Genomic DNA, 27,375 nt, shown 5'->3' with positions numbered 1-27,375 from the left:
CTCAGATGGTCTGGGAGGGCATTCCAAAGACGAGGGGCCGCAGAGCAAAAGGCCCGATCCCCCATTGTGCGCAGTTTTGTCCTTTGGGTTTTAAGAAGGAAGGTGGAGGAGGAGCGGAGGGAACGTACGGATGTCTGAGGAGTGAGGAGATCTTTGAGGTATGTAGGAGCAGTTCCGTGGAGACATTGGTGGGTGAGGAGGGAGACCTTATATTCAATGCGGAGTGAAACAGGGAGCCAATGGAGTGTTTTAAGAATGGGAGTGATGTGGTTGAATTTTCGCACCCTCATCAGGATCCTAGCAGCGCTGTTCTGCACGTATTGAAGTTTTTGAATGCTCTTGCTAGGGATCCCGATGAGGAGCGCATTGCAATAGTCCAGCCTGGAGGAGACAAAGGCGTGCACCAGCTTTTCTGCATCTGCCAGGGTGAGTAATGGACGGAGTTTGGCGATGTTCCTGAGGTGGTAAAAAGAGGCTTTGCACAGCTGTTGGATGTGAGTATCGTAGGTGAGATGGGGGTCCATTTTTACACCGAGGTTGGTGACAACTGAAGATAATGGAATGTCCTGATCTGAAAAAGAGATGCTGGTGATGGTGGTAGTGGAAACTTGGTGTGGAGTGCCGACTAGGATGGCCTCAGTTTTGGAGCTGTTTAGCTGCAAAAAGTTGAGCTTCATCCACGCCTTTATGTCCTCCAGGCAGGTGGTGAGAGCGGCAGAATACGAAAGTGCAGAGTGGTTGGGGTGATTAAAATCCATTTTTAAGTAAAGCTGTGTGTCGTCAGCGTAGCAGTGGAATGATAGTCCATGTGTGCTGATAACACGACCAAGAGGGAGCAGATAAAGGGTGAAAAGAGTAGGTCCTAGTACCGAGCCCTGGGGAACCCCACAGGTGACAATGTGGGTATCTGATTTGGCTTTCCCCAGGGCAACGTACTCAGTTCTTCCAGAAAGAAAGGAAGAGAACCAGTCGTAGACGGAGTTGGAGAGGCCGCAGGTGGTATGTAGGCGGTGCAATAGGATATTGTGGTCGACGGTGTCAAAAGCGGCGGACAGATCCAGAAGAATGAGAATGGATGGGGAACCAGCGTCAGCTGTCATGAGCAGGTCATTGGTCACTCTAACCAGCGCTGTTTCCGTGCTGTGGCCCTGACGGAAACCAGACTGAAATGTTTCATATAAACTATTTAGTTTCAGATGGTTATGAAGTTGGGAAGCCACTACTTTTTCCAGCACCTTTGAGAGAAATGGGAGGTTAGATATGGGTCTGTAGTTAAAAAATTGATCAGGATCTAGTGTGTGTTTTTTAAGAAGTGGCCTAATGACAGCATTTTTGAGTGCAGGTGGAACATGACCAGCTTGAAGGGAAAGGTTTATCACTTGGGTAATGAGGGGGCTGAGGATTGCAAGATTGGATTTTACCAGAACTGTGGGGAAGGGGTCCAACACGCAAGTGGATGGTTTCATCTTAGTGATGATTGCCTCAACCTCTTGCAGAGTAACGGTGGAGAAGTGGCTGAGAGGTCTGGAAGGTCCCGGCAGTGAGTCAGATAAAGTGGTGAAAGTGGCTGATGGGCTAGGAGGACTGGAGAGAAGGGAGCGGATGGTTATTATTTTATATCTAAAGAAGTTCATTAAGTTATTGCAATTTTCCACAGTGGCATCCGAGGGAGAGGTCGTTTGTGGCTGGAGAAGGTGATTAATGGTGGAAAAAAGTTGTCTCGAGTTCCTAGGGTCGCTGTTGATGATATTGGAATAAAACCGGGACCGTGCATCTTTGAGGGATTTGGCATAGGCCTTTTGATGTTCCCTATAGGCCTGCATATGAACGGTGAGTCCAGAAGCCTTGAAGCGCCGTTCAAGGATACGTCCAGCAGATTTCATCCTCCGCAGCTCACTGGTGTACCAGGGGGCTGAACGTGAGAAGGTCACCGTGCGGGTTCTGACGGGGGCATGGTGGTCTAGGAGGCTGGACAGAGAATGATTGTAAAAATCCACTGTTTCAGTAACTGAGGAAAAAGTGGTAGGGTCACAGGATATGTGTTGCAGGTCTAGAGCTAGGGCGTCAGGGTCAATGTTTTTAATAGACCTAAAGTTGATTTGCCGCTCTGGTTTACAGTGTGATGAGTAGGAGAAAGGCAGCTCCATGTAGATGGCTTTGTGGTCCGACAGCCCTAGATCACGTACCTGTAACTTTTTAATGGGAACATAGCTTGATATTACCAGGTCAAGTGTGTGTCCCTTGGAGTGAGTGGGGGCATCAACATGTTGCTGCAGATTTAAAGAGTCGAGTAGATGGAGGAACTCAGCAGCAGAGTGGCAGGAGGGGGTGTCAACATGAATGTTAAAGTCACCGAGTAACATAATGTTGGCAGAGGTTGTGTAGAGTGTGCTGAGAAGGTCCTGAAACTCCAGGAGGAAAGCTGAGTTGGGTTTTGGAGGGCGATAAACAAGAAGAAATGTTAAAGATAAAGGAGGCTTGCATTTGAATGCAAGGCATTCAAATGTTGAGAGTACAGGTAGTGGAATGGAAGATAGCTCCAAGTCCTGACTATGTATTGCAGCAAGGCCACCACCACGACCAGTGCTGCGTGCCTTCTCAAGGTAAGAGTAGCCAGGGGGGCAGGATTCATTTAAGGTATAAAACACTTCTGGCTCATGCCATGTTTCAGTAAGGCACAGGAGATCTAATCCATTTTCAAGGATATGCTCCTGTAAGAAGGATGCCTTTTTTGACATGGACTGTGTATTGAAGAGTTCAATTTTGACCATTGGAGGAACAACATGTCTCTGTAGGGGGCGCAGTACAGTCCAGTCCGCTCCGCGAAACCCACACTCCGCCGTGTTACATGTATCAAGCGCGACAGTGTTCTGATGACGTCGCCAATGTGCGCCGGTTACTGACCAGAGAGCCGGGATTTTTGAAGCGAAGCGTGGATATGGAGCACAGTGGTTGGAGTGACGATGATAGATGAATTTTCTCCGGGAGCTTCTATGGATGTAACGAGGTCGGCGTAGAAGTCCATGTTCCCCGATGGTGGACATACACACTGGGCGAGTGTATGTATCGAGGCTAAGTAGCTGTGCGGCGGTGTACGTGAGCGTCATGCCGCCAGCCGCTGAAGAGGTCCGCCGGCGACTGGATGAGAAAGCCAGAAAGATAATGGAGACCAGGACAAACCCGCAGCAGAAAAACTTGTAGCCACAGCCCAGCAGCTTCTTTCCCGTCATCGAGTGGCCGAGAGTCAGGCAGACAGATGCTGACGACGCCAGATGGTGAGTGGAAGTCGGCTTACGAGGTACGGGAATCGACTGCGGTGAAGATCGGGGGCTACATGGAGCTCGACAGAGCCAGTTCAGTTCAATAAATAATGGCTTGTAGTTTGTAGATTACAAACCATAAAACAACTAGGTAGCAGTCAAACTACCTAGGGGAGAGCATAAAGCATAAAACATAAAGCATAAAAGGTATAAAAAGCATAAAAGGGAAGCGGCGACAAAACACGCCAGCGTCCTCCCCCCTCTTCTGATTTAGGTCTTCTTCAGGGCTAATTGATTTGTATTCCTGATTGGTGTTGGTCAGTGAAAGAATGGCATCCTTTGCTGGGTATTCCTCTTGGCTAAAGTTCTCTTCAAGTAAGTACAGCTACAACACCCACAGAAGAGTAAGTCAGAACAGCGTTGCTACGTGGAAGTGCAGGTCATTTTGGCAAAGACCCGAAATGCCCAGCTAGAGCTCAGAAGTGCCATGAATGTAATGGTATAGAAATATTTTTGAAAGTATATAGGACGAAAATACCATTCTTATGATTCCAATTAATGAACCCTGATTGATGGTTCAAGGTGTGGACTACTTATGTTCCAGAGGCAGAGAGAAAATTGTCTGCTTATTCATTTAGTCAACCATTACCTGTAAAAGTTTCAGGTTTCAAGTGTGAAACTAGGATCAGATGCTAATGAATATGATGAGTTTGTCATCAAAGGGGATGGTTAGCAATATTTGGGGAAGGATACAGCAGTGAATCTCAGAGTGTTGAGAATGAGCACAAACATTGCAATAACAATCATGCACATGAATCAGATGAATATGTGCGATTCATTACTGTGAGGGCCATCCCGAAAGCTCTGAGCGAAAGGGAGGTGGAAGAAGCTTCAAAGACTGAAGCAGCGCCACAAGACTCCAGCCTGAAGCTCTCCGAGGATGACGTGAGGAGGACTTTTTCCCGACTCAACATCCGTAAAGCACCCGGCCCAGACGGAGTTTCAGGTCGCGTCTTAAAAACATGTTGCGACCAACTAGCTGCTGTCTTTACGGATATTTTTGATACGTCTCTGAGAGTCTCATCTGTCCCCACCTGCTTCAAGCACTCAGCCATCATCCCTGTCCCTAAGAAAAATAAAACAGACTGCCTTAATGATTACCGTCCAGTACCGCTTACTCCCATAGCCATGAAGTGCTTCGAGAGGCTGGTGCTAGAACACATCAAGGACATCATCCCTGACAGTCTGGACCCCTTCCAGTTTGCCTATCATAGCAACAGGTCCACGGAGGATGCCATCTCCATAACACTCCACACCACCCTGTCTCATCTGGAAAACATGAACTGTTATGCCAGGCTGCTGTTTGTGGACTACAGCTCCGTATTTAACACCGTCATTCCATCCCAGCTCATCACTAAACTCCTGGATCTGGGGATTAGCTCTTCACTGCGCAACTGGGTACTGGATTCCCTCACCAACAGACCTCAGCCAGTGCGTACTGGTGGAAAAACCTCCTCCATCATCACCATCAGCACTGGCACCCCGCAGGACAGTGTGCTGAGCCCCCTGCTTTACTCTCTCTACACCCATGACTGCGTAGCTAAGTACAGCTCCAACACCATCCTGAAGTTTGCTGACGATACCGCCGTAATAGGTCTGATCAGCGAGGACGATGAGACGGCCTATAGGGAGGAGGTCAGACTCCTGGAAGAATGGTGTCAGGACAACAACCTCTCCCTCAACGTCAACAAAACTAAGGAGATGATTGTGGATTTCCGCAAACAGACAACAGAGCACAGCCCCATCTACATCGGAGGTGAGGCTGTGGAGCAGGTCAGCAGCTTTAGGTTCCTCGGAGTCACCCTCACTGATGACCTTAAATGGTCAAGTCACACTACGGCAACAGTCAAGAAAGCCCAACAACGCCTCTACTTCCTCAGGAGACTGAGGAAAGCCCGGATGTCCCCCACACCCCTGTGCAGATTCTGTCAGTTCAGGACAACAGAGCTCTGCAGCGGCTGGTGCACTCAGCACAGAAGATCACGGGCACACAGCTCCCTGCGATCCGCGACATCCACACTACACGCTTGTATTAGGATGAATTCGCGGACGATTACGTCACCCACGTGACATGGAATTAACTTTACTATAATATTCTGGAAAGTTGTAATTGTGGATTAATTCCGATCGCGTGTGGACTGATCGTCCTGAAATTCAGATCAATCGTCCATGATTCACCCCGAATGTTACTAAACTGCACGAACATGTTATTTACCGATCCCCTGTAAAACCTAATTTTGCCATAAATAACTTGGGCTCATAAAGAGAAGCCAGGATGCTCATCTGGGCCATTAGATCGGCATGCAGGATGCTTATCTTGGTTTCGGGAGATAGGGTGGGGGGTCGGTATACAGCACCCTATATTGCCTTTAGGGGGGAACAGGGAGGCATTGCGCAAGGACGCCTATTGTAGTATGTTATCGCAAGCAGCATCACTCGGACAAAAGGGGCAATTGGAGCACACTATATTGCCTGGGGGGAAGAGGTGAGCCTGGCCAGCTTACCCCCTGCCCACACGCAACTCTAAATTTAGTATAAAGGAAGGGGGAGATCCCAGTACTGACCGGAGTTCAGCCGTGGGATAGAGCACGCATCGCCCGGCACTTTTCTCGGAACTCACGTGTTGGTCTCCTGCCAGGACTGAAAGGGCTCCCCAGTCCATGTGTGAAGGTGGGTGATGATAGCACGTCCGAGTGTAAATAGCTTTGCAACTGCTTATGCTTTCCATTGATTGTTGCGAGTAAATTATTGCCACTTGTGATAATATTTCGTAACTTTTTATGTTTCCTTGCTTCTTTTATGTATTATTGCTTCTTTTCTATATATATATTCGTACCTTTGCACCTAATACTATTAGCTATAAGATATATATTATTTGATACCCGTTGTAGTACGAGTTATTTTGCATTGCCTTCAATATGATAGCTTAGTATTGGTGTTAATGCGAGATCATTTTGTATTACTTATTAAAGTGTATTTGAGTGAACCTAAGCGTGCCTGTTTGTTCCTTCGAGAGCCCTATATCCCTCTCTCATCCATTTTAAGACAACGCTGTCTCAGGAAAGTGAACTATCAGACGGGACCACAGCCACCCTGCACTGTCACTTTTCACCCTCCTCCCATCTGGGGAGCGACTGAAGTCCATTCGGACGCGCACCTCCAGGTTTAGGAACAGTTTCTACCCAACTGCAATCAGACTCATGAACAATCAGTAACCTGTGTCACCTCCACTGTTACCCCCCCCCCCCACACATATTTTTGTCTCTGTCTATTTATTCCTGTGATTTTGGTCTTATTTACTTATAATTCACTCATTCACTTGTCATCCTGTTGTCTATCCATCTTGTCTATGTTCACTGTCTGCAGGAGCACATGCAAGCATTTCATTGTACACGGTACTCATACTTGTACACAATAAAAGAATTGAATTGGGAAGCTGAAAAACCACGTCAAGTATTTGTATTGGCGTACTTAAGAAAATGAGCTACGGCTGTTAAAACAAGTGTTTAGCTACAGAAGAAATTAAAAATATATGACTGAGTTTGGTTGGTCTGTAATTGAAACCAAAAGTCTGTAGAGAAAACATGTTTGAGACAGCAGTTATTTAATGAAACCAGATTGATGGTTCAAGGTGAATAAGTATAATATAGCAGGACGCTCCAGCCACAGGTGTTGCCAATTTGTCCACCAGTTTTATTTACAGTTTCTCCAATATTTATAGGGCAGGTCCACACAACATTTTAAAGTTCTCTAGTCGTACTCCATGGTTTAAGAATTTGATTTCTGCAACTTAATATACAAAGACTCATTTTGTTCAGAGAACCATGTATGACAATTTTGCCTTAAAAGGGCATTGTCTGCTCTGTACGGTGACAACTACACAAATGTCGGGGGAGGAACCTAATTATGTTTCCCGTTTCTGAACGCTACCAGCTGATGTCAGATTTTTGAATCCAAAAATATTGAACTAAAATGGATTGATCTGAGGGCCCAATGTGGTAGCAGATCTTTAAATCTGTATTCAATTGTCGCAGCACCAGAGGCAAGACACAGCTACTAGAATAACTGCATTGGATGAGCAGCCATTTTCTGCTGTGGACCAGTGACCTACATCCCCAAATGGGGTTATGGGTCAGTGTATAGTTGCATTGACAATTGAATTCAGTCAGTCAATTTAAGCCACACCACCCCCAGGAGAACAGCAAAGGGAGTTCCCGCAAGCCCATTTCTAGCTCACAAAAATGCACCCCACAGCAAGCTTCGCACACAAGCATTTATTGCTCAGTAGACCACAATTCAGAATTGCACCAGAAAGCCCCCCTAAGTCACAGGGACAAGCAGTGTACATTCCCACAGGACATCTGGCAGCATTGCAATGGCCCAGGACAGTGGGAATCCTGGGACCACTGAACATCCCTTTGAGGGGATCAATCGTCTCGCTTCCCTGTAGAGGAAGTAGGCAACGGGGTTATATACGTGTACACACCACAGAGCATCAATTACTTTGGGTTTAATTACAACCACACAACATTACCTGCTGTAGGTACACACAGGTTACCACAACCACTGGAATAACACTTCCAGCCCTTGGAACAATCTCTGTCAACCTTACACGTTGTGGCACTCGTCGTAATGACGGGACATAGACCTGGATATCCTTCAGAAGCAAAGATCAGACAAAGGCATTAACATTACACCAATACAGATGCCACCACTTCCTGTCAGCTACAAGCTGGCACTCAGGTGAGTGAGTGCCAAGTCATGCCCGTGGCCACCCTAGTCCTACCCAGTCACTAGGTCACGAGACACACACACACACGCACAAAAGCAGGGACACTTACCAGAAGTAGATTGCACACATGTACGGATAGTTCCATATGCACAGCACTTCAATTTGCCAGGACAGTCGCAATCACAGGTACAGCTTGATGTTGATGGCAGCCTCCCCCCATTTGTTGGACAGGCACCAGCTCTGCAGACTACATGGGAAAATCCATACCATAGGCTCAACTCCAATAGAGTAAATAAACCAAACTGCATGCAAAAGGCAGACAAGAACATCTTTAGTAGAAGTTGTTAGCCATTTAGCTAAACATTCAGAAGCTGCCATTTCAGATTCATGCAGGAGTTTCTGGTCAGATCAAGGAATTTGACTGGACAAGACAGCAATTGGAGCATTTTGTTGGTACATTTTGAATAAACTATGTGGATCCTCCACCCATTGCCAAGCTGTCAGTCAATTTAGGCATACCCATGACTTAGAAATGGGCATTGGCACGATAAGGGACACAGTTCACGTAAAAGGAAGGATCAATCAACCAAGCAGTGAACCACGACAAATACTTGCAGGCCTAATTAATTATTCTTCGACATTAACACAACTGCTATATAACAAGGAGATGGACAAGGAGCGTTAAACTCACCAGGACATGGTTCTTCACATCTAAATCCAAATACAATTAACAACTTAGCCATAACAATAGCCGCCAGAAACACCCGCATTATTGCAACCCTGTCGTCTATTGCTTTTTACTTAGCATGGTACTGACTTTGGAAAACGCCAATTTAAAGGCAACTTTAAAAAGAGGCGTGGCGAGAGGACGGCGCTACATTTGTCATCGACGCATCACTTTTCGCACAATATATACCGTAGTATAAAATGTATTTTTATTTTTTCATTCTCAATTAAAGCTTAATGTAAGATTCGATTAATTAAAATATGTCGCAATATTACATATATAAATCGAAACGGCAATATATCAAGACAAAACTAATTTCTAAAGCTCAGAACACGTGAGAATGCGCACACCGCCTGATTAACAACAGACTGCGGTACACCGGAGGGTATTCCAGACAGCGGGTTTAGCGCGCAATCCGCAGTTAATGGCGCGAACCGGATCCCTTTCCGTTCCAGAAACCGAGATCAGACGGAGCGTCACTCAGTCTCCGTGGCGACGAAAGGAACTAAATGTACCTGCGGGACAGCGGTTTGGCTTCGGCAGCTCAGGGTTTACAGTGCGGTTGCGTCGGCAGAGTTGGGCAGGTTGGTTTGGCTGATCGTTTCTGCGGGCGACAGTCGGCATAGAAGCGAGAATTCCGTTCCGGTTAGACACCCCGTCACTCCCTAGCCAATATACATAAATTCGATTTGATCAAAGGTTATCTAATCTCATCTGAACACCCGTTTTCAGCTTCTCATTTCAAACATCGGACACCGTGGCTTTGCACTCGCATCTTTACAAACTGTATGTATTGAACTCCGTTTATTGCTACTGGAAGCTTCTTCTACTACCGCGGTTCTTCTACTGGCAGCGGCGTGTCGGGCTATGCGCGGAGTATGCTTAGCACTCAAAAGGCTACTGCATGTTTTTGTTTGTTTTGTTTTTCTTGGGGATAAACCTTTGAGAATAACGTACTATAATACATCGTTATTTATTACAGAATTGTTTATTTGTGAAGGCAGTAGTAAATGAAGGAGGTTACTTGAAAAAGCAATCCTTACGAGCATTAATGTGCAGGTAGTGTCAGGACACTTCATTCCAATTCAACACTTTATTTCCCAATGTACTGTGGCTTAACAGGGCCTAACAATGTCCACTGTCTAATGATATTCAGTGTCCAAGCAAAATGACCAGGCTCTTGCCGTGACTAAAGGATTTATAGATGGAACCCAGATAGCATGTGGATATGGGCCTAATGCTAAATGCTGTAAATGTAAAGGGCGTGTCCACCTCAAGAAGACAGAACCCACCCAGCACCAGACGTCCATGGACATTGTTTTTTTTTTTCCCTCAGATTTAAAATCCTTGAAGACGTTGGACTTTTGTTGGTTTTAAACACATGATCAGGGACTGTATGCAGTTCCTGTTGAAAAGTAGCTCTTATGAGGTTAACATCTGTGAGGTTCAGAAACTGGTAATGGGCCACAATATGGCCAGATGTCAAACAGAGCCCGCCCACTCGTGGCTAACATTAGGCCCTGCTCTGACCCACATGTGCCAACCTGATGCGGCAACCTAGAGCGGTCCGCTCAATCGCCATCATTCCATGCTATATGTAGGCCAGATGAAAATGAGTGATGTGGGCCACATCTGGGCCAGAAAGATTTTGCTATCTGGGAATGTTCATCGTATGACAAATTTGCACAGGTTACTTCTCTACTCGTAGATTCAAGATTCTTTAATTGTCACATACATAGTTATACAAAGTACAACACGTAGTGAAATGCATCCTGAAGCGCTCTTTTGTAGACTGTGCAAGTTGTTAAAGTTAAAAAGTGCAAAAAGCAAGCTAAAAATGCAAGCAGAGGAGTATGTTCAAAATGAACGGTAACAAGACATAAAGCGACCAGTGTAGCAGTGCGGATTTGGTGAGGGATACAAGAGCACAATGTACATCAGGGTGTGAGGAGCAATGGCATGTTCAGGTTCAGAAACCTTATGGCCTGGAGGTAGAAAGTCCTCCTAAGCCTCTCAGTCCTGGCCATGATGCTCCTGAGTCTCTTTCCTGATTTCAGAAAAGGTTGTGTCAGAAGTGGGATTCGAACCCACGCCTCCAGTGGGAGACCAGAACACCCGTTTCTATGGAAGGTATTGAACCTTGAGTCTGGCGCCTTAGACCACTCAGCCATCCTGACGACTTTGGACTGGTTCAATTAATAATAATAATTTGATTTGTGATTCCAATTAATGAACCCTGATTGATGGTTCAAGGTGAATAAACATAACAAAATATAATACAGGCAATGACAACTGGGTGGTCATGAGTAGGGGAGAGTACTACCAATATGGATAAAGTGAGTGTTCTGATGTTCGAGTGCTTTAAAGCTATTTCAGATGCAAAATGGATGAGATGGTTCAAACATCATTTGAACTTTTTGCCAATGAGAAAGGACTTATAGTTAATGCTGATACAACAGCTGTGACTAGGCAGCAGAGGAGAGCGTTGCTTTTACATCGTGCGGGGCCTGACGTGCAGCACATATTCTCCACCTTGCTGAATACAGGCGACGCGGTCGATTATGATGCCGCAGTGTGGGCTTTGAATGCTTATTTTGTATCGCACGTTAAGGTAGATTTTGTGTCGCCCTCGTTTCATGCACTCTCACAAAAGCTGGGGGAAACAGTGCAGCAATTTGCATATAGACTCAGACAAGCAGCTAGAGACTATGCACTCTCGGCCGGGCGTTGGAAGTTGCGTCGTTCTGCGAGAGGATTGAGGAGCCCTTGTTAGCGACGTTCGAGGAAGGCATTACATCGACAAGGAAGGAAAGTGTGAACTGCACAGGGCAAAGACACAACAAAGCAAAACCCAAATGACCACAACACCCACAGAAAAGTAAGTCAGAACAGCATTGCTACGTGGAAGTGCAGGTCATTTTTGGCAAAGACCCGAAATGCCCAGCAAGAGCTCAGAAGTGCCATGAATGTAATGGTATAGAAATATTTTTGAAAGTATATAGGACGAAAATACCATTCTTATGATTCCAATTAATGAACCCTGATTGATGGTTCAAGGTGTGGACTACTTATGTTCCAGAGGCAGAGAGAAAATTGTCTGCTTATTCATTTAGTCAACCATTACCTGTAAAAGTTTCAGGTTTCAAGTGTGAAACTAGGATCAGATGCTAATGAATATGATGAGTTTGTCATCAAAGGGGATGGTTAGCAATATTTGGGGAAGGATACAGCAGTGAATCTCAGAGTGTTGAGAATGAGCACAAACATTGCAATAACAATCATGCACATGAATCAGATGAATATGTGCGATTCATTACTGTGAGGGCCATCCCGAAAGCTCTGAGCGAAAGGGAGGTGGAAGAAGCTTCAAAGACTGAAGCAGCGCCACAAGACTCCAGCCTGAAGCTCTCCGAGGATGACGTGAGGAGGACTTTTTCCCGACTCAACATCCGTAAAGCACCCGGCCCAGACGGAGTTTCGGGTCGCGTCTTAAAAACATGTTGCGACCAACTAGCTGCTGTCTTTACGGATATTTTTGATACATCTCTGAGAGTCTCATCTGTCCCCACCTGCTTCAGGCACTCAGCCATCATCCCTGTCCCTAAGAAAAATAAAACAGACTGCCTTAATGGTAAGCGCTACTGGGCGGTTCATAGCCATGAAGTGCTTCGAGAGGCTGGTGCTAGAACACATCAAGGACATCATCCCTGACAGTCTGGACCCCTTCCAGTTTGCCTATCTTAGCAACAGGTCCACGGAGGATGCCATCTCCATAACACTCCACACCACCCTGTCTCATCTGGAAAACAAGAACTGTTATGCCAGGCTGCTGTTTGTGGACTACAGCTCTGCATTTCACACCGTCATTCCATCCCAGCTCATCACTAAACTCCTGGATCTGGGGATTAGCTCTTCACTGTGCAACTGGGTACCGGATTCCCTCACCAACAGACGTCAGCCAGTGCGTATTGGTGGAAAAACCTCCTCCGTCATCACCATCAACACTGGCACCCCGTAGGGCAGTGTGCTGAGCCCCCTGCTTTACTCTCTCTATACACATGACTGCGTAGCTAAGTACAGCTCCAACACCATCCTGAAGTTTGCTGACGATACCGCCGTAATAGGTCTGATCAGCGAGGACGATGAGACGGCCTATAGGGAGGAGGTCAGACTCCTGGAAGAATGGTGTCAGGACAACAACCTCTCCCTCAACGTCAACAAAACTAAGGAGATGATTGTGGATTTCCGCAAAACAGTCAACAGAGCACAGCCCCATCTACATCGGAGGTGAGGCTGTGGAGCAGATCAGCAGCTTTAGGTTCCTCGGAGTCACCCTCACTGATGACCTCAAATGGTCAAGTCACACTACGGCAACAGTCAAGAAAGCCCAACAACGCCTCTACTTCCTCAGGAGACTGAGGAAAGCCCGGATGTCCCCCACACCCCTGTGCAGATTCTGTCAGTTCAGGACAACAGAGCTCTGCAGCGGCTGGTGCACTCAGCACAGAAGATCACGGGCACACAGCTGCCTGCGATCCGCGACATCCACACTACACGCTTGTATTAGGATGAATTCGCGGACGATTACGTCACCCACGTGACATGGAATTAACTTTACTATAATATTCTGGAAAGTTGTAATTGTGGATTAATTCCGATCGCGTGTGGACTGATCGTCCTGAAATTCAGATCAATCGTCCATGATTCACCCCGAATGTTACTAAACTGCACGAACATGTTATTTACCGATCCCCTGTAAAACCTAATTTTGCCATAAATAACTTGGGCTCATAAAGAGAAGCCAGGATGCTCATCTGGGCCATTAGATCGGCATTGTTACGTCCTGCTGCTGTTCGCTCCGCCCCCTCCACCAGGACCACTCAGCTCGACCCTTGCTCCGCCTCCCCGTCTGGACCCCGCCCACCTTTCCCCGCAAGCCGGCCGTCACTTCCGTCCGGCGGAAGTGAAAAGCCGGACAGAAAGTACCCTCGAGAGCTCTGCTCATATTTTGGATTGTGTTTTGGTTTGCTTATTTGAATGATTATTGTGTATGACGGTTTTGGTTTCTCGGATTACGATTTCTCGCTTTGCCCTTCTCTGTACTTCTGCCCTGGTTTTGTTTGATTTCTGGTTTTCGATCTTTCGCCCGGTTTTTGGTTTACGACTTCGCGCGCCCCTCGGACTTTACGCTTTGGCTTGTATGTGTGTTTGTGTATGTATCTGGTGCGTAGGGAGTGGTTGCCGTTTTGTTTTGTTATACTTTGTGTCCACTGATTTGGATAGGGAGTTAGGTATAGGTTTTGTTGTTTCTGTGTTCTTTGGTAGTTCAGTTAGACTTGGGTTTCGTTCGGTAGTTGGGGTTTTGTTTATTGTTTTGGCCTTTATCACTCCTGAAGCTCTTGCACCAGGTTTGCTGTTATGTGTCTGTCTTGCGTGAATAAAATATATAAAAAAACTATAAAAATATCCCCTTTGTCCACGTGTGTTCCCTTGTACACCACACCCTGTGTTCCCCTTTCCCCATTCCCTTCCTCTGTTACACCCTAACCCCTAGACAGGGTCGTAACAGGCATGCAGGATGCTTATCTTGGTTTCGGGAGATAGGGTGGGGGGTCGGTATACAGCACCCTATATTGCCTTTAGGGGGGAACAGGGAGGCATTGCGCAAGGACGCCTATTGTAGTATGTTATCGCAAGCAGCATCACTCGGACAAAAGGGGCAATTGGAGCACACTATATTGCCTGGGGGGAAGAGGTGAGCCTGGCCAGCTTACCCCCTGCCCACACGCAACTCTAAATTTAGTATAAAGGAAGGGGGAGATCCCAGTACTGACCGGAGTTCAGCCGTGGGATAGAGCACGCATCGCCCGGCACTTTTCTCGGAACTCACGTGTTGGTCTCCTGCCAGGACTGAAAGGGCTCCCCAGTCCATGTGTGAAGGTGGGTGATGATAGCACGTCCGAGTGTAAATAGCTTTGCAACTGCTTATGCTTTCCATTGATTGTTGCGAGTAAATTATTGCCGCTTGTGATAATATTTCGTAACTTTTTATGTTTCCTTGCTTCTTTTATGTATTATTGCTTCTTTTCTATATATATATTCGTACCTTTGCACCTAATACTATTAGCTATAAGATATATATTATTTGATACCCGTTGTAGTACGAGTTATTTTGCATTGCCTTCAATATGATAGCTTAGTATTGGTGTTAATGCGAGATCATTTTGTATTACTTATTAAAGTGTATTTGAGTGAACCTAAGCGTGCCTGTTTGTTCCTTCGAGAGCCCTATATCCCTCTCTCATCCATTTTAAGACAACGCTGTCTCAGGAAAGTGAACTATCAGACGGGACCACAGCCACCCTGCACTGTCACTTTTCACCCTCCTCCCATCTGGGGAGCGACTGAAGTCCATTCGGACGCGCACCTCCAGGTTTAGGAACAGTTTCTACCCAACTGCAATCAGACTCATGAACAATCAGTAACCTGTGTCACCTCCACTGCTACCCACACATATATTTTTGTCTCTGTCTCTATTTATTCCTGTGATTTTGGTCTTATTTACTTATTTATAATTCACCATCATTCATTCACTTGTCATCCTGTTGTCTATCCATCTTGTCTATGTTCACTGTCTGCAGGAGCACATGCAAGCAAGCATTTCAGTGTACTCGTACTTGTACACAATAAAAGAATTGAATTGGGAAGCTGAAAAACCACGTCAAGTATTTGTATTGGCGTACTTAAGAAAATGAGCTACGGCTGTTAAAACCAGTGTTTAGCTACAGAAGAAATTAAAAATATATGACTGAGTTTGGTTGGTCTGTAATTGAAACCAAAAGTCTGTAGAGAAAACATGTTTGAGACAGCAGTTTATGTCCAAGTAAAAGGGGAAAGCCATGTACTGAACAGTATGTTATCCATTTAAGAGGGGGGGGAACTATAGGGTGGATGTTTGCAAGCAGAAGAAAGAAGCGCAAAGGGACCAGAGTAGAACCAGGGATGCCTGCGATTTAATGAAACCAGACTAATGGTTCAAGGTGAATAACTATAATATAGCAGGACGCTCCAGCCCAAAATTTTCCATTGTTTATCCTTAAACGTTATCAACCTAATCGGGTATCGACCTAATCTTGCTTCCAAGTAAGACAATAATTGAGTTGTCCCTTGCCTCCTTCAGTCTTGGACTGGCCGTTTCCAAGTTTGGGCAAGAGCTGAGCTGTTGAAACCTACCATAACTTGACAGCAAGTCTTCGCTGCTAAGGGCAGCAGATATTTGAACTGTCTGCATCCAAAGTTAGCAGCACCAGAGCTGAAACACAGCTGCTACAATGATTGCATTGATGAGCAGCCACTTTCTGTAGCAGACTAGTGATCCACATCCCAAAATAGCAGCATGGTTCTGTGTATTTGCATTGAATAACTGAATTCAGTCAGTAAGCCACACCACCCACAGGAGAACAGCAAAGGGAGTTCCCTCAAACCCCTTTCTAGCTCACAAAAATGCACCCCACAGCAAGCTTTGCAAACAAGCATTTATTGCTCAGTTGACCACAATTCAGAATTGCACCAGAAAGCACCCCCGTAAGTCACAGGGACAAGCAGTGTACATTCCCACAGGACATCGGGAATCCTGGGACCACCGAACATCCCTTTGAGGGGGTCAATCGTCTCGCTTCCCTGTAGAGGAAGTAGGCAATGGGGTTATATACACACACCACAGAGCATCAATTACTTTGGGTTTAATTACAACCACACAACATTACCTGCTGTAGGTACACACAGGTTACCACAACCACTGGAATAACACTGCCAGCCCTTGGAACAATCTCCGTCAACCTTACACGTTGTGGCACTCGTCGTAATGACGGGACATAGACCTGGATATCCTTCAGAAGCAAAGATCAGACAAAGGCATTAACATTACACCAATACAGATGCCACCACTTCCTGTCAGCTACAAGCTGGCACTCAGGTGAGTGAGTGCCAAGTCATGCCCGTGGCCACCCTAGTCCTACCCAGTCACTAGGGAACAAGGAGCACATTTACACACACGATCACACAAAAGCAGGGACACTTACCAGAAGTAGATTGCACACATGTACGGATAGTTCCATATGCACAGCACTTCAATTTGCCAGGACAGTCGCAATCACAGGTACAGCTTGATGTTGATGGCAGCTTCCCCCCATTTGTTGGACAGGCACCAGCTCTGCAGACTACATGGGAAAATCCATACCATAGGCTTAATTCCGATAGACTAAATAAACCAAACTGCATGCAAAGGCAGACGAACATCTTTAGTAGAAGTTGTTAGCCATTTAGCTAAACATTCAGAAGCTGCCATTTCAGATTCATGCAGGAGTTTCTGGTCAGATCGAGGAATTTGACTGGACAAGACAGCAATTGGAGCGTTTTGTTGTTGCATTTTGAATAAACCATGTGGATCCTCCACCCATTGGCAAGCTGGAAAACATCCCAGTCAGTCAATTTAGGCATACCCATGACTTAGAAATGGGCATTGGCAGGATAAAGGACACAGTTCACATAAAAGGAAGGATCAATCAACCAAGCAGTGAACCACGACAAATACTTGCAGGCCTAATTAATTATTCTTCTACATTAACACAACTGCTATATAACAAGGAGATGGACAAGGAGCGTTAAACTCACCAGGACATGGTTTTTCACATCTAGATCCAAATACAATTAACAACTTAGCCATAACAATAGCCGCCAGAAACACCCGCATTATTGCAACCCTGTCGTCTATTGCTTTTTACTTAGCATGGTACTGACTTTGGAAAACGCCAATTTAAAGGCAACTTTAAAAAGAGGCGTGGCGAGAGGACGGCGCTACATTTGTCATCGACGCATCACTTTTCGCACAATATATAGCGTACTATAAAATGTATTTTTATTTTTTCATTCTCAATTAAAGCTTAATGTAAGATTCGATTAATTAAAATATGTCGCAATACTACATATATAAATCGAAACTGCAATATATCAAGACAAAACTAATTTCTAAAGCTCGGAACACGTGAGAATGCGCACACCGCCTGATTAACAACAGACTGCGGTACACCGGAGGGTATTCCAGACAGCGGGTTTAGCGCGCAATCCGCAGTTAATGGCGCGAACCGGATCCCTTTCCGTTCCAGTGACCGAGATCAGACGGAGCGTCACTCAGTCTCCGTGGCGACGAAAGGAACTAAATGTACCTGCGGGACAGCGGTTTGGCTTCGGCAGCTCAGGGTTTACAGTGCGGTTGCGTCGGCAGAGTTGGGCAGGTTGGTTTGGCTGTTCGTTTCTGCGGGTGACAGTCGGCATAGAAGCGAGAATTCCGCTCCGGTTAGACACCCCGTCACTCCCTAGCCAATATAAATACGTTCGATTTGATTAAAGGTTATCTAATCTCATCTGAACACCCGTTTTCAGCTTCTCATTTCAAACATCGGACACCGTGGCTTTGCACTCGCATCTTTACAAACTGTATGTATTGAACTCCGTTTATTGCTACTGGAAGCTTCTTCTACTACCGCGGTTCTTCTACTGGCAGCGGCGTGTCGGGCTATGCGCGGAGTATGCTTAGCACTCAAAAGGCTACTGCATGTTTTTGTTTGTTTTGTTTTTCCTGGGGATAAACCTTTGAGAATAACGTACTATAATACATCGTTATTTATTACAGAATTGTTTATTTGTGAAGGCATGCCTACTCGCGTTCTCATCACTGTAATACAGTAGTAAATGAAGGAGGTTACTTGAAAAAGCAATCGTTACGAGCATTAATGTGCAGGTAGTGTCAGGACACTTCATTCCAATTCAGCACTTTATTTCCCAATACACTGTAGCTTAACAGGGCCTAACAATGTCCACTGTCTAATGATATTCAGTGTCCAAGCAAAATGACCAGGCTCTTGCCGTGACTAAAGGATTTATAGATGGAACCCAGATAGCATGCGGATATGCTAAATGCTGTAAATGTAAAGGGCGTGTCCACCTCAAGAAGACAGAACCCACCCAGCACCAGACGTCCATGGACATTGTTTTTTTTTTTCCCTCAGATTTAAAATCCTTGAAGACGTTGGACTTTTGTTGGTTTTAAACACATGATCAGGCACTGTATGCAGTTCCTGTTGAAAAGTAGCTCTTATGAGGTTAACATCTGTGAGGTTCAGAAACTGGTAATGGGCCACAATATGGCCAGATGTCAAACAGAGCCCGCCCACTCGTGGCTAACATTAGGCCCTGCTCTGGCCCACATGTGCCAACCTGATGCGGCAACCTAGAGCGGTCCGCTCAATCGCCATCATTCCATGCTATATGTAGGCCAGATGAAAATGCGTGATGTGGGTCACATCCGGGCCAGAAAGATTTTGCTATCTGGGAATGTTCATCGTATGACAAATTTGCACAGGTTAATTCTCTACTCGTAGATTCAAGATTCTTTAATTGTCACATACATAGTTATACAAAGTACAACACGTAGTGAAATGCATCCTGAAGCGCTCTTTTGTAGACTGTGCAAGTTGTTAAAGTTAAAAAGTGCAAAAAGCAAGCTAAAAATGCAAGCAGAGGAGTATGTTCAAAATGAACGGTAACAAGACATAAAGCTACCAGTGTAGCAGTACGGATTTGGTGAGGGATACAAGAGCACAATGTACATCAGGGTATGAGATGCAATGGCATGTTCAGGTTCAGAAACCTTATGGCCTGGAGGTAGAAAGTCCTCCTAAGCCTCTCAGTCCTGGCCATGATGCTCCTGAGTCTCTTTCCTGATTTCAGAAAAGGTTGTGTCAGAAGTGGGATTCGAACCCACGCCTCCAGTGGGAGACCAGAACACCCGCTTCTACGGAAGGTATTGAACCTTGAGTCTGGCGCCTTAGACCACTCGGCCATCCTGACAACTTGTGACTGATTTAATTAATAATAATTTGATTTGTGATTCCAATTAATGAACCCTGATTGATGGTTCAAGGTGAATAAACATAACAAAATATAATACAGGCAATGACAACTGGGTGGTCATGAGTAGGGGAGAGTACTACCAATATGGATAAAGTGAGTGTTCTGATGTTCGAGTGCTTTAAAGCTATTTCAGATGCAAAATGGATGAGATGGTTCAAACATCATTTGAACTTTTTGCCAATGAGAAAGGACTTATAGTTAATGCTGATACAACAGCTGTGACTAGGCAGCAGAGGAGAGCGTTGCTTTTACATCGTGCGGGGCCTGACGTGCAGCACATTATCTCCACCTTGCTGAATACAGGCGACGCGGTCGATTATGATGCCGCAGTGTGGGCTTTGAATGCTTATTTTGTATCGCACGTTAAGGTAGATTTTGTGTCGCTCTCGTTTCATGCACTCTCACAAAAGCTGGGGGAAACAGTGCGGCAATTTGCATGTAGACTCAGACAAGCAGCTAGTGACTATGCACTCTCGGCCGGGCGTTGGAAGTTGCGTCGTTCTGCGAGAGGATTGAGGAGTCCTTGTTAGCGACGTTCGAGGAAGGCATTACATCGACAAGGAAGGAAAGTGTGAACTGCACAGGGCAAAGACACAACAAAGCGAAACCCAAATGACCACAACACCCACAGAAGAGTAAGTCAGAACAGCGTTGCTACGTGGAAGTGCAGGTCATTTTGGCAAAGACCCGAAATGCCCAGCTAGAGCTCAGAAGTGCCATGAATGTAATGGTATAGAAATATTTTTGAAAGTATATAGGACGAAAATACCATTCTTATGATTCCAATTAATGAACCCTGATTGATGGTTCAAGGTGTGGACTACTTATGTTCCAGAGGCAGAGAGAAAATTGTCTGCTTATTCATTTAGTCAACCATTACCTGTAAAAGTTTCAGGTTTCAAGTGTGAAACTAGGATCAGATGCTAATGAATATGATGAGTTTGTCATCAAAGGGGATGGTTAGCAATATTTGGGGAAGGATACAGCAGTGAATCTCAGAGTGTTGAGAATGAGCACAAACATTGCAATAACAATCATGCACATGAATCAGATGAATATGTGCGATTCATTACTGTGAGGGCCATCCCGAAAGCTCTGAGCGAAAGGGAGGTGGAAGAAGCTTCAAAGACTGAAGCAGCGCCACAAGACTCCAGCCTGAAGCTCTCCGAGGATGACGTGAGGAGGACTTTTTCCCGACTCAACATCCGTAAAGCACCCGGCCCAGACGGAGTTTCAGGTCGCGTCTTAAAAACATGTTGCGACCAACTAGCTGCTGTCTTTATGGATATTTTTGATACGTCTCTGAGAGTCTCATCTGTCCCCACCTGCTTCAAGCACTCAGCCATCATCCCTGTCCCTAAGAAAAATAAAACAGACTGCCTTAATGATTACCGTCCAGTACCGCTTACTCCCATAGCCATGAAGTGCTTCGAGAGGCTGGTGCTAGAACACATCAAGGACATCATCCCTGACAGTCTGGACCCCTTCCAGTTTGCCTATCATAGCAACAGGTCCACGGAGGATGCCATCTCCATAACACTCCACACCACCCTGTCTCATCTGGAAAACATGAACTGTTATGCCAGGCTGCTGTTTGTGGACTACAGCTCCGTATTTAACACCGTCATTCCATCCCAGCTCATCACTAAACTCCTGGATCTGGGGATTAGCTCTTCACTGCGCAACTGGGTACTGGATTCCCTCACCAACAGACCTCAGCCAGTGCGTACTGGTGGAAAAACCTCCTCCATCATCACCATCAGCACTGGCACCCCGCAGGACAGTGTGCTGAGCCCCCTGCTTTACTCTCTCTACACCCATGACTGTGTAGCTAAGTACAGCTCCAACACCATCCTGAAGTTTGCTGACGATACCGCCGTAATAGGTCTGATCAGCGAGGACGATGAGACGGCCTATAGGGAGGAGGTCAGACTCCTGGAAGAATGGTGTCAGGACAACAACCTCTCCCTCAACGTCAACAAAACTAAGGAGATGATTGTGGATTTCCGCAAACAGACAACAGAGCACAGCCCCATCTACATCGGAGGTGAGGCTGTGGAGCAGGTCAGCAGCTTTAGGTTCCTCGGAGTCACCCTCACTGATGACCTTAAATGGTCAAGTCACACTACGGCAACAGTCAAGAAAGCCCAACAACGCCTCTACTTCCTCAGGAGACTGAGGAAAGCCCGGATGTCCCCCACACCCCTGTGCAGATTCTGTCAGTTCAGGACAACAGAGCTCTGCAGCGGCTGGTGCACTCAGCACAGAAGATCACGGGCACACAGCTGCCTGCGATCCGCGACATCCACACTACACGCTTGTATTAGGATGAATTCGCGGACGATTACGTCACCCACGTGACATGGAATTAACTTTACTATAATATTCTGGAAAGTTGTAATTGTGGATTAATTCCGATCGCGTGTGGACTGATCGTCCTGAAATTCAGATCAATCGTCCATGATTCACCCCGAATGTTACTAAACTGCACGAACATGTTATTTACCGATCCCCTGTAAAACCTAATTTTGCCATAAATAACTTGGGCTCATAAAGAGAAGCCAGGATGCTCATCTGGGCCATTAGATCGGCATTGTTACGTCCTGCTGCTGTTCGCTCCGCCCCCTCCACCAGGACCACTCAGCTCGACCCTTGCTCCGCCTCCCCGTCTGGACCCCGCCCACCTTTCCCCGCAAGCCGGCCGTCACTTCCGTCCGGCGGAAGTGAAAAGCCGGACAGAAAGTACCCTCGAGAGCTCTGCTCATATTTTGGATTGTGTTTTGGTTTGCTTATTTGAATGATTATTGTGTATGACGGTTTTGGTTTCTCGGATTACGATTTCTCGCTTTGCCCTTCTCTGTACTTCTGCCCTGGTTTTGTTTGATTTCTGGTTTTCGATCTTTCGCCCGGTTTTTGGTTTACGACTTCGCGCGCCCCTCGGACTTTACGCTTTGGCTTGTATGTGTGTTTGTGTATGTATCTGGTGCGTAGGGAGTGGTTGCCGTTTTGTTTTGTTATACTTTGTGTCCACTGATTTGGATAGGGAGTTAGGTATAGGTTTTGTTGTTTCTGTGTTCTTTGGTAGTTCAGTTAGACTTGGGTTTCGTTCGGTAGTTGGGGTTTTGTTTATTGTTTTGGCCTTTATCACTCCTGAAGCTCTTGCACCAGGTTTGCTGTTATGTGTCTGTCTTGCGTGAATAAAATATATAAAAAAACTATAAAAATATCCCCTTTGTCCACGTGTGTTCCCTTGTACACCACACCCTGTGTTCCCCTTTCCCCATTCCCTTCCTCTGTTACACCCTAACCCCTAGACAGGGTCGTAACAGGCATGCAGGATGCTTATCTTGGTTTCGGGAGATAGGGTGGGGGGTCGGTATACAGCACCCTATATTGCCTTTAGGGGGGAACAGGGAGGCATTGCGCAAGGACGCCTATTGTAGTATGTTATCGCAAGCAGCATCACTCGGACAAAAGGGGCAATTGGAGCACACTATATTGCCTGGGGGGAAGAGGTGAGCCTGGCCAGCTTACCCCCTGCCCACACGCAACTCTAAATTTAGTATAAAGGAAGGGGGAGATCCCAGTACTGACCGGAGTTCAGCCGTGGGATAGAGCACGCATCGCCCGGCACTTTTCTCGGAACTCACGTGTTGGTCTCCTGCCAGGACTGAAAGGGCTCCCCAGTCCATGTGTGAAGGTGGGTGATGATAGCACGTCCGAGTGTAAATAGCTTTGCAACTGCTTATGCTTTCCATTGATTGTTGCGAGTAAATTATTGCCGCTTGTGATAATATTTCGTAACTTTTTATGTTTCCTTGCTTCTTTTATGTATTATTGCTTCTTTTCTATATATATATTCGTACCTTTGCACCTAATACTATTAGCTATAAGATATATATTATTTGATACCCGTTGTAGTACGAGTTATTTTGCATTGCCTTCAATATGATAGCTTAGTATTGGTGTTAATGCGAGATCATTTTGTATTACTTATTAAAGTGTATTTGAGTGAACCTAAGCGTGCCTGTTTGTTCCTTCGAGAGCCCTATATCCCTCTCTCATCCATTTTAAGACAACGCTGTCTCAGGAAAGTGAACTATCAGACGGGACCACAGCCACCCTGCACTGTCACTTTTCACCCTCCTCCCATCTGGGGAGCGACTGAAGTCCATTCGGACGCGCACCTCCAGGTTTAGGAACAGTTTCTACCCAACTGCAATCAGACTCATGAACAATCAGTAACCTGTGTCACCTCCACTGTTACCCCCCCCCCCCCACACATATTTTTGTCTCTGTCTATTTATTCCTGTGATTTTGGTCTTATTTACTTATAATTCACTCATTCACTTGTCATCCTGTTGTCTATCCATCTTGTCTATGTTCACTGTCTGCAGGAGCACATGCAAGCATTTCATTGTACACGGTACTCATACTTGTACACAATAAAAGAATTGAATTGGGAAGCTGAAAAACCACGTCAAGTATTTGTATTGGCGTACTTAAGAAAATGAGCTACGGCTGTTAAAACAAGTGTTTAGCTACAGAAGAAATTAAAAATATATGACTGAGTTTGGTTGGTCTGTAATTGAAACCAAAAGTCTGTAGAGAAAACATGTTTGAGACAGCAGTTATTTAATGAAACCAGATTGATGGTTCAAGGTGAATAAGTATAATATAGCAGGACGCTCCAGCCACAGGTGTTGCCAATTTGTCCACCAGTTTTATTTACAGTTTCTCCAATATTTATAGGGCAGGTCCACACAACATTTTAAAGTTCTCTAGTCGTACTCCATGGTTTAAGAATTTGATTTCTGCAACTTAATATACAAAGACTCATTTTGTTCAGAGAACCATGTATGACAATTTTGCCTTAAAAGGGCATTGTCTGCTCTGTACGGTGACAACTACACAAATGTCGGGGGAGGAACCTAATTATGTTTCCCGTTTCTGAACGCTACCAGCTGATGTCAGATTTTTGAATCCAAAAATATTGAACTAAAATGGATTGATCTGAGGGCCCAATGTGGTAGCAGATCTTTAAATCTGTATTCAATTGTCGCAGCACCAGAGGCAAGACACAGCTACTAGAATAACTGCATTGGATGAGCAGCCATTTTCTGCTGTGGACCAGTGACCTACATCCCCAAATGGGGTTATGGGTCAGTGTATAGTTGCATTGACAATTGAATTCAGTCAGTCAATTTAAGCCACACCACCCCCAGGAGAACAGCAAAGGGAGTTCCCGCAAGCCCATTTCTAGCTCACAAAAATGCACCCCACAGCAAGCTTCGCACACAAGCATTTATTGCTCAGTAGACCACAATTCAGAATTGCACCAGAAAGCCCCCCTAAGTCACAGGGACAAGCAGTGTACATTCCCACAGGACATCTGGCAGCATTGCAATGGCCCAGGACAGTGGGAATCCTGGGACCACTGAACATCCCTTTGAGGGGATCAATCGTCTCGCTTCCCTGTAGAGGAAGTAGGCAACGGGGTTATATACGTGTACACACCACAGAGCATCAATTACTTTGGGTTTAATTACAACCACACAACATTACCTGCTGTAGGTACACACAGGTTACCACAACCACTGGAATAACACTTCCAGCCCTTGGAACAATCTCCGTCAACCTTACACGTTGTGGCACTCGTCGTAATGACGGGACATAGACCTGGATATCCTTCAGAAGCAAAGATCAGACAAAGGCATTAACATTACACCAATACAGATGCCACCACTTCCTGTCAGCTACAAGCTGGCACTCAGGTGAGTGAGTGCCAAGTCATGCCCGTGGCCACCCTAGTCCTACCCAGTCACTAGGTCACGAGACACACACACACACGCACAAAAGCAGGGACACTTACCAGAAGTAGATTGCACACATGTACGGATAGTTCCATATGCACAGCACTTCAATTTGCCAGGACAGTCGCAATCACAGGTACAGCTTGATGTTGATGGCAGCCTCCCCCCATTTGTTGGACAGGCACCAGCTCTGCAGACTACATGGGAAAATCCATACCATAGGCTCAACTCCAATAGAGTAAATAAACCAAACTGCATGCAAAAGGCAGACAAGAACATCTTTAGTAGAAGTTGTTAGCCATTTAGCTAAACATTCAGAAGCTGCCATTTCAGATTCATGCAGGAGTTTCTGGTCAGATCAAGGAATTTGACTGGACAAGACAGCAATTGGAGCATTTTGTTGGTACATTTTGAATAAACTATGTGGATCCTCCACCCATTGCCAAGCTGTCAGTCAATTTAGGCATACCCATGACTTAGAAATGGGCATTGGCACGATAAGGGACACAGTTCACGTAAAAGGAAGGATCAATCAACCAAGCAGTGAACCACGACAAATACTTGCAGGCCTAATTAATTATTCTTCGACATTAACACAACTGCTATATAACAAGGAGATGGACAAGGAGCGTTAAACTCACCAGGACATGGTTCTTCACATCTAAATCCAAATACAATTAACAACTTAGCCATAACAATAGCCGCCAGAAACACCCGCATTATTGCAACCCTGTCGTCTATTGCTTTTTACTTAGCATGGTACTGACTTTGGAAAACGCCAATTTAAAGGCAACTTTAAAAAGAGGCGTGGCGAGAGGACGGCGCTACATTTGTCATCGACGCATCACTTTTCGCACAATATATACCGTAGTATAAAATGTATTTTTATTTTTTCATTCTCAATTAAAGCTTAATGTAAGATTCGATTAATTAAAATATGTCGCAATATTACATATATAAATCGAAACGGCAATATATCAAGACAAAACTAATTTCTAAAGCTCAGAACACGTGAGAATGCGCACACCGCCTGATTAACAACAGACTGCGGTACACCGGAGGGTATTCCAGACAGCGGGTTTAGCGCGCAATCCGCAGTTAATGGCGCGAACCGGATCCCTTTCCGTTCCAGAAACCGAGATCAGACGGAGCGTCACTCAGTCTCCGTGGCGACGAAAGGAACTAAATGTACCTGCGGGACAGCGGTTTGGCTTCGGCAGCTCAGGGTTTACAGTGCGGTTGCGTCGGCAGAGTTGGGCAGGTTGGTTTGGCTGATCGTTTCTGCGGGCGACAGTCGGCATAGAAGCGAGAATTCCGTTCCGGTTAGACACCCCGTCACTCCCTAGCCAATATACATAAATTCGATTTGATCAAAGGTTATCTAATCTCATCTGAACACCCGTTTTCAGCTTCTCATTTCAAACATCGGACACCGTGGCTTTGCACTCGCATCTTTACAAACTGTATGTATTGAACTCCGTTTATTGCTACTGGAAGCTTCTTCTACTACCGCGGTTCTTCTACTGGCAGCGGCGTGTCGGGCTATGCGCGGAGTATGCTTAGCACTCAAAAGGCTACTGCATGTTTTTGTTTGTTTTGTTTTTCTTGGGGATAAACCTTTGAGAATAACGTACTATAATACATCGTTATTTATTACAGAATTGTTTATTTGTGAAGGCAGTAGTAAATGAAGGAGGTTACTTGAAAAAGCAATCCTTACGAGCATTAATGTGCAGGTAGTGTCAGGACACTTCATTCCAATTCAACACTTTATTTCCCAATGTACTGTGGCTTAACAGGGCCTAACAATGT

General features: G+C 45.6%; 3 long non-coding RNA genes and 2 other non-coding genes across 5 annotated transcripts; all 5 read right to left on the bottom strand.

The window, feature by feature from the left end:
* Window positions 1-7,579: 7,579 nt before the first annotated feature.
* On the bottom strand, window positions 7,580-8,962 carry LOC111853069 (uncharacterized). Its single transcript, XR_011992472.1, has 4 exons — window positions 8,744-8,962; window positions 8,162-8,299; window positions 7,855-7,977; window positions 7,580-7,764 (listed from the first exon to the last, which is right to left on the bottom strand). It is a non-coding gene; the product is annotated as an uncharacterized lncRNA (long non-coding RNA).
* A 1,883-nt stretch (window positions 8,963-10,845) lies between these two features.
* On the bottom strand, window positions 10,846-10,956 carry trnal-caa (transfer RNA leucine (anticodon CAA)). The gene is made up of 2 exons: window positions 10,919-10,956; window positions 10,846-10,891 (listed from the first exon to the last, which is right to left on the bottom strand). It is a non-coding gene; the product is annotated as a tRNA-Leu (tRNA).
* A 5,344-nt stretch (window positions 10,957-16,300) lies between these two features.
* Window positions 16,301-17,715, bottom strand: LOC140592181 (uncharacterized). Its single transcript, XR_011992471.1, has 4 exons — window positions 17,453-17,715; window positions 16,861-16,998; window positions 16,546-16,668; window positions 16,301-16,459 (listed from the first exon to the last, which is right to left on the bottom strand). It is a non-coding gene; the product is annotated as an uncharacterized lncRNA (long non-coding RNA).
* A 1,861-nt stretch (window positions 17,716-19,576) lies between these two features.
* trnal-caa (transfer RNA leucine (anticodon CAA)) lies at window positions 19,577-19,687 on the bottom strand. Its single transcript has 2 exons — window positions 19,650-19,687; window positions 19,577-19,622 (listed from the first exon to the last, which is right to left on the bottom strand). It is a non-coding gene; the product is annotated as a tRNA-Leu (tRNA).
* A 5,353-nt stretch (window positions 19,688-25,040) lies between these two features.
* LOC140592180 (uncharacterized) lies at window positions 25,041-26,410 on the bottom strand. The gene is made up of 4 exons (XR_011992470.1): window positions 26,205-26,410; window positions 25,623-25,760; window positions 25,316-25,438; window positions 25,041-25,225 (listed from the first exon to the last, which is right to left on the bottom strand). It is a non-coding gene; the product is annotated as an uncharacterized lncRNA (long non-coding RNA).
* Window positions 26,411-27,375: the final 965 nt, after the last annotated feature.

This window comes from Paramormyrops kingsleyae, chromosome 8, assembly GCF_048594095.1.
Source record: "Paramormyrops kingsleyae isolate MSU_618 chromosome 8, PKINGS_0.4, whole genome shotgun sequence".
In the NCBI taxonomy this organism is placed as follows: Eukaryota; Metazoa; Chordata; class Actinopteri; order Osteoglossiformes; family Mormyridae; genus Paramormyrops; species Paramormyrops kingsleyae.
The sequence above is the reverse complement of the archived record's forward strand: the minus strand, read 5'-3'. Positions and strand labels throughout refer to the sequence as shown.